The sequence below is a fragment of the Arachis ipaensis genome, chromosome B02, assembly GCF_000816755.2.
Source record: "Arachis ipaensis cultivar K30076 chromosome B02, Araip1.1, whole genome shotgun sequence".
Taxonomy (NCBI): domain Eukaryota; kingdom Viridiplantae; phylum Streptophyta; class Magnoliopsida; order Fabales; family Fabaceae; genus Arachis; species Arachis ipaensis.
In genome coordinates, this window is record NC_029786.2 from 60,292,961 (window position 1) to 60,298,722 (window position 5,762).

The 5,762-nt window shown below is 36.3% G+C and overlaps 1 long non-coding RNA gene across 2 annotated transcripts; it reads right to left on the reverse strand.

Annotated features, from left to right (window-relative positions):
* Positions 2,846-5,469, reverse strand: LOC110267694. 2 transcript variants are annotated; one of them, XR_002355574.1, is made up of 2 exons: positions 5,434-5,469; positions 2,846-3,009 (listed from the first exon to the last, which is right to left on the reverse strand). It is a non-coding gene; the product is annotated as an uncharacterized LOC110267694 (long non-coding RNA). The 2 variants fall into 2 exon arrangements; XR_002355577.1 differs by lacking the exon at positions 5,434-5,469 and adding an exon at positions 3,495-3,528.

Consider the following 5,762-nt stretch of genomic DNA (forward strand, 5'->3'; position numbering starts at 1 on the left):
TAAACCATATAGTATGCTAAATCAAACTCGATTCAAAATAAGTTAAATAAAGCTTATCAAACGAAACTCAACCGAGACAAAGGTGGTAAATCCTTTCTTTTCAAAATTTTGAAAAATATTCAAATACATAATCAAATGAAGATGTGCATTGGAACTATAGTAAAATTACAAGAAAGTCAAATTGTAGTTAAAAATAAGTGTAGTTCCGTAAACTAGTAAAAGTACAGGCGACGTATTTGAAATGAATAGTTGTTAAACTGTATAAGAAATCTTCAAAGTCCCACATATAGATAAGTGTATATCTAGTCAACAGCAAGTTTTATAAAAATCTCAAAATTGGATGTAATCATTGTCAAATAAGAGAAAAACCGAATCAACAAGTTCTCTAAGAATGGACTCGAAATCCGGAGTTGAAATGCACAACGAATTAGGACAAGTTCAAAACCATATCAAAGAATACATGAATCAAGAAGAATTCAAACAGAGGAAGATAGATGCAACAAGGATTTTAAACAAGCATAAGCACTTAAGATCAAACAAGAATGCATATGATTAGAAGAATAGAATTGAAAAATCAAACTACTTCTCAAAAGGATTAGCAAACAAGAACTCCAAGTTAGGACATGAAAGAACAGGTCAATCCGAACAAAATCCAAGACACACAACTGAATAGCCTCGAGAAATAGTTTCCAACGTTTTCAAAACTCACGATTCGCTTTACTCAAAACTCGTATATCATCTATGATAACCCATTAGTGCTTTCATATACATAATTCACTAGTATTAAGCCGGCCAAACTTAATACCAAGAATTATGCAACGCAAGACTAACAGCGTTAATCAATAGATCGTTGATGACAAGTCATCTTAGCCTAGTTTCACTAGCCTTTTTCTTTTGTTTTCGATTGATTTATGCACTTTCTTGAGCCATAAGCAAGCCAATTGGGTAGATTTCCATGTTTCCTTTGATTCAATCAACCATGTATGAATTAATGCAATGGAGAGCTTTTCCTTTGGCATTCTTGGAACACTTACAGAGAGCTCACCTTTACGTTTTTGATTGGTTGCTTTAGAATTCTAGAGAATTTGGGAGGAGAATTGATCTCTCTTCTTCCTTGTTCTTGCTCAGTACTCTTTACTTTTCTTGCTTCGGATCTTGGGTGGAGAATTGAAGAACTTCTGTTTCAATCTCACCTTGAGATCTTGTTTAATTTTCTGCTTAATTGAATTCCCTTTTCTGTTAATCGCTTCTTATTCTATTCTCTCTACAATTTACACTTCTTCATTTCCTTTGCAGTTGTTCTTGTTGGATCTAGGAAGGCATTGAGATCTAGACTTGGTTATCTAGTCTCTTGAGTCCTGAGATCTGGATTCCCCATTTTCGATTCTCTGTTTAATGCTTTTCAAGCCCATTTACAATTCCGTTTTAGATCCGATTCAATTCAAGTCATCTTTTACTTTTCTGTTTATTGAATTTTACTTTTCCTTGTTTAATTTCTGCAAATCCAATTCCCAATTCCCGTTACAATTCAAGCCATTTACATTTTTTGCACTCTAAGATTCTGCAATTTACATTTCTTGCGTTCTAAGTTTCTGCCATTTAATTTCTTGTTCTTTAAGATTCAGAACTTTTATTTGCTTTTCTCTTTACATTTCATGCAATTTAGCTTCTCCCTTTACATTTCAAGCACTTTAGCTTCTGTCAATTACAAACCACTCAAACCAATACTTGATTCGCTTGACTAAATCAACCACTAAACTAAAATTGCTCAATTTTTCCGAAAATACGCATCACCCAACACCAAACTTAGAATTGATGTTTGGGGGCTTAGTAAAGCATTTTTACTTCCCACGCGTGCGCGTCATGTCACGCGTACGCGTCGCCATGTGACTTCATATCCACGTGTGCGCGTGTGTTATGCGTGCGCATCGATGTATGCACTCCAAATCCTTAAATTTCAATTTCTTTATTTTATTGCTACACCAAGCTTTCTCTCGTTTCCGTTTTAGATCCGGTTTAATTCAAGTCATCTTCTACATCTTCTACTATTGCATTTTACTTTTCCTTGTTTAAATTCTACAAACCCACTTCCCAATCCCCTTTATAATTCAAGTAATTTACATTTCTTGCATTTTAAGATTCTGCAATTTACATTTCTTGCAATCTAAGTTTCTGCAATTTACATTACTTGTTCTTTAAGATTCAGCTTATTCACTTTCTCTGCTCTTTAGTTTTCTGCAATTTACCCTTCTCCCTTTTAAATTTCATGCAATTTAGCTTCTGTCGAATACAAACCACTCAAATCAACTTTTGATTTGCTTGACTAAATCATCCACTAAACTAAAGTTGCTCAATCCTTCAATCCCTGTGGGATCGACCTCACTCCCGTGAGTTTTATTACTTGATACGACCCGGTGCACTTGCCGGTTAGTTTTGTGTGTTTGGAATTCGTTTTCTGTTTTCCGAAAATACGCATCAATCGTCATGTGCATAAAGCTCTAATTCTCGTCATCCGACAAGACCTAATACATGACAAAAGCTCAGAGTATACAATTGAAGCATAGTTAGTCCATTCCTCAGGCTCTACAGGAAGGACAGCTCTGATACCATAATGTAACACCCTAACTACCAAAGCTCACGCTTCCGGCTGCGCAACTCTGATAGCTCGGACATTATGACGACACTTATACTATTTAATACTAAAATATGAGCCTGTTTAAAACTTTATACCGCAATACCACTCCCAAAATTACTTTCATTCGATAACGTACATCCATAGATACCATACAACTTACAAAAACTCATAAAAAGTACATTCATATATATATATATATAATATATATATATACATAGATATAAATAATATCACAAGCATTATCTAATACAATTCCTACCCCTCTTACAAAATAAATCAAGATAAAGGCGAGGGTACAAAAATAATAATCTGAAGCAATACAGAACATCTCAACAACAAATAAATAAACTCTTCGTGACTTCAGCGCCCATATCCTGAAAGGGAAAAAATGTAGCGGGTGAGAACATCATCCTCGAAAAGATTTCTCAGTAGAGGGTTTTGGGAATTACTTTAATAGGATACATGAAGATAAACCATACCAGTGATTAATAACCGTCTTATGCCTCTTTTCAAAAACAACGGTTTACACTAAAAGTAAAGTCGGAAATCTTTTCTGAAAGAGGAACCGTTCAATTTTCAAAACATCAAAAGCCTTTCAAAACGGTTTATCTATGCTGAACCAAAATAGCCTTTCATATTTTATTCCAAACCAGAAACACAAAACCGAGACTAACCGTCGGTCCATCTCAATCCAACCACGGCCCTAGGCTCAATCAATCCAACCATCAACCGAATCATCACAATCCAACAGAGTCCCAGTTGCAAACACAGATAGGGAGTTCAAGCACAAACAAACAGTTACAGCAAGTAAAACAATTAGCAGTTAATCACATAGGCAAACCAAGTACAAGATGCACACCCAAACAATGTCACATAGATGCATATGATGCATGCCTGTCCCTAGTGGCTGATGATATCATCTGTCGGTTATATAGCCACCCGACACGTCCTGGTAGCTAACCATGGACAGAAACACCCATCGCGGAGCAAGTAGGTTTGAGCTACAATCCCATTGCTACTACCCGCTAAACCCAGAGCCAGTGGAATAACCACTACTGCGGCTACTACCCAGGCGGGTGTTTAAAAGCTCAACCTGGAGTGAGTGGAATCACCACTACTACCGCTACTACCCAGGCGTCACAGTCTCTGACCTGGAGCAAGTGGGACAAACCACAACCCATGCTACTACCCAGGTATCTCAAGCATATATTCATTCAGTCCCAGCCATGGATCAACATCCATCTAAGCCATCCGGCTTAAATTCAAAATTCATAGTTAGCCATACGGCCCATAATTCATTCGGCAATCAACCATAAATCAATATCATATACAGCCATTCTGGCTCATGGTTCAATCCAAAACCAGCCAATATTCGTAATCATACACAGCCATTTCGGCCCATAACAAAACAGCACTTCCACCATTCAACATCATCAAATTCATAAAACTGGCATTTAAACCATAAATCACTTTTCTCAAGCCAATTCACTTTGAAATCAAATTTCAACTCTTTTCAGCCTTGGCTTTCAAGATCTCATTTCTCAAATCATCTCAGGCTCATAAGTCAAATTTAGTCAAGGTGAGTTCCCTTTTTAAAACAAAGCCACTCTCAGCATTCTCTTTCCAAAACTTCCAAAACCATGGCAAGTTAAGGATTTATTTCAAAGTATTCAAAACCACCCATCCAACAATGGGATTTTATAACAAAAGCTTCTCGGCAAAGTCCCAAGTCTTTAGGGAAGGTCAACCTATATCAATTCCTTAAAATTCATTGAAACTCTTAAAATCATGGATTCTCGGTTCAAGTAAATAAAGCTGAATTTATTATGAAATCGACCATACAAAATCACAAGTTCCAATCGATCCAAAAATCAACTCATTTGAAAAGGAACCGATTCATTTGAATCAAACCACTTTCAGATTTCTTTTTGGAACCCATTTTTCTAACTCTTCCAAAAATGCCTCAAACTTAGTTACTCAATCAAAAGTCTAGATTCCTTTGAAATCACGAAAAGCTCCTTTTTATATTAAAATCAATATTAGAGCATCATTCTTTACTTTTGTGATTCAAACGGTAAAAATAGTTCACTTCTAAATAAGTCGAACTCAAGGCATAAAGTTCACTAAATAAATTAAGCTTGAAAACATAAATATTCTTTTGATAAATCAAATAATACAACTTCTCGAATCCAACCCCTTTTAAATAACTTTTCAACCAAGACTAGGATTTTGTAGAAATTTCGACAGCACCTCCCCTAAAACTTGGACTTTTGCCACCCGGTTCGGGTCCCAACTAAACCGTTTCTCATTCCTTCTCAACATCTCAAAACCAGAAATCAAATCAAAAGCAAGCTAAATCCAACAGTCGCCTCAGTGGCATATCTCAGGGAAACCATTTCAAAATTAACTCAATATCAACCGATTTAACTCGTTTCCAAAACTTTAAAGAAACGGCTCAATAACAAATCATTTGTCCAATACCAAGTCATTTAAAGTAAACCAGGCTGAATTCAAAAGTGCATTCGACTTTTCACATCATCAAAATAATTAACTCAATTCAAATCAATCCTCAACGGATTAAACTCAGATATCAAAGCTTTAAAAGAATCAACTCCAAAAGCATTTCATTTTACAAATCCACACAACAATCCATTCATCAAAACCAAATAATAATTACATTCATCCAGGACAATCAACATCACATAAGGCTTATACAATCACCAAATACATTGTCTCACATCGGTATCTATATGTAATAATTCCAATAATAAACTATAGTTTTTGGAAAGTGCCCCTACCTCAAAATGCATTTTCATAACCCAAACGCGTCACAGGAACCTCCTATCTTAAATCGAGATCATCAACAACCGCAACCTTGGCTCCAAGCCACTCCCGCGGTAACCACAGCAACACTAATCGCGACACATAACAATAGAAACTCAATCTCATAGCAATTGATGCCGCAAAACCTTAGTGTATGATGACAGAATAGTAACTAGAGAGCTTTCAAATCGAAAATTCTTACCGAACGAAGAAGGAGCGACTGAACTGGAACAGTGGCGGTCTATGAATCGGTTCAGCGGCAGCTCGGCAGCCACCTCAAGCGGCAGCAGAGACGAATTCCGAC